Raw genomic sequence first — 614 nt, forward strand, 5'->3', positions numbered from 1 at the left:
AGCTCAGGTTAGAGCTCAGATTAGATTACAGCTCAGGTTAGAGCTCAGGTTAGAGCTCAGATTACAGCACAGCTCAGATTACAGCTCAGGTTAAAGCTCAGGTTACAGCTTGGGTTAGATTAAAGCTCAGGTTACAGCTCAGATTAGATTACAGCTCAGGTTACAGCTCAGGTTAGATTACAGCTCAGATTAAAGATCAGGTTAGATTACAGCTCAGATTAGATTACAGCTCAGGTTAGAGCTCAGATTAGATTACAGCTCGGATTACATTACAGCTCAGGTTAGAGCCCAGGTTACAGCTCAGATTAAAGATCAGGTTAGATTTCAGATTAGATTACAGCTCAGGTTAGAGCTCAGATTACATTACAGCTCAGGTTAAAGCTCAGATTACAGCTCAGATTAGATTACAGCTCAGGTTAGAGCTCAGATTAGATTACAGCTCAGGTTAAAGCTCAGATTACAGCTCAGATTAGATTACAGCTCAGGTTAGAGCTCAGCTCAGATTACAGCTCAGGTTACAGCTCAGATTAGATTACAGCTCAGGTTAAAGCTCAGATTACAGCTCAGATTAGATTACAGCTCAGGTTAGAGCTCAGCTCAGATTACAGCTCAGG

At 41.9% G+C, this 614-nt stretch overlaps 1 long non-coding RNA gene across 2 annotated transcripts in view; it reads left to right on the forward strand.

The window, feature by feature from the left end:
* LOC106511727 (uncharacterized) overlaps nt 1-136 on the forward strand; it is a 2,793-nt gene extending 2,657 nt beyond the window's left edge. For both annotated transcript variants that reach the window (XR_001309550.1, XR_001309549.1), the window contains one exon: nt 8-136. This is a non-coding gene — a long non-coding RNA (uncharacterized LOC106511727). The remainder of the gene's footprint in view (nt 1-7) is intronic.
* Nucleotides 137-614: the final 478 nt, after the last annotated feature.

This window comes from Austrofundulus limnaeus, unplaced genomic scaffold (assembly GCF_001266775.1).
Source record: "Austrofundulus limnaeus strain Quisiro unplaced genomic scaffold, Austrofundulus_limnaeus-1.0 Scaffold3140, whole genome shotgun sequence".
Lineage (NCBI taxonomy): Eukaryota > Metazoa > Chordata > Actinopteri > Cyprinodontiformes > Rivulidae > Austrofundulus > Austrofundulus limnaeus.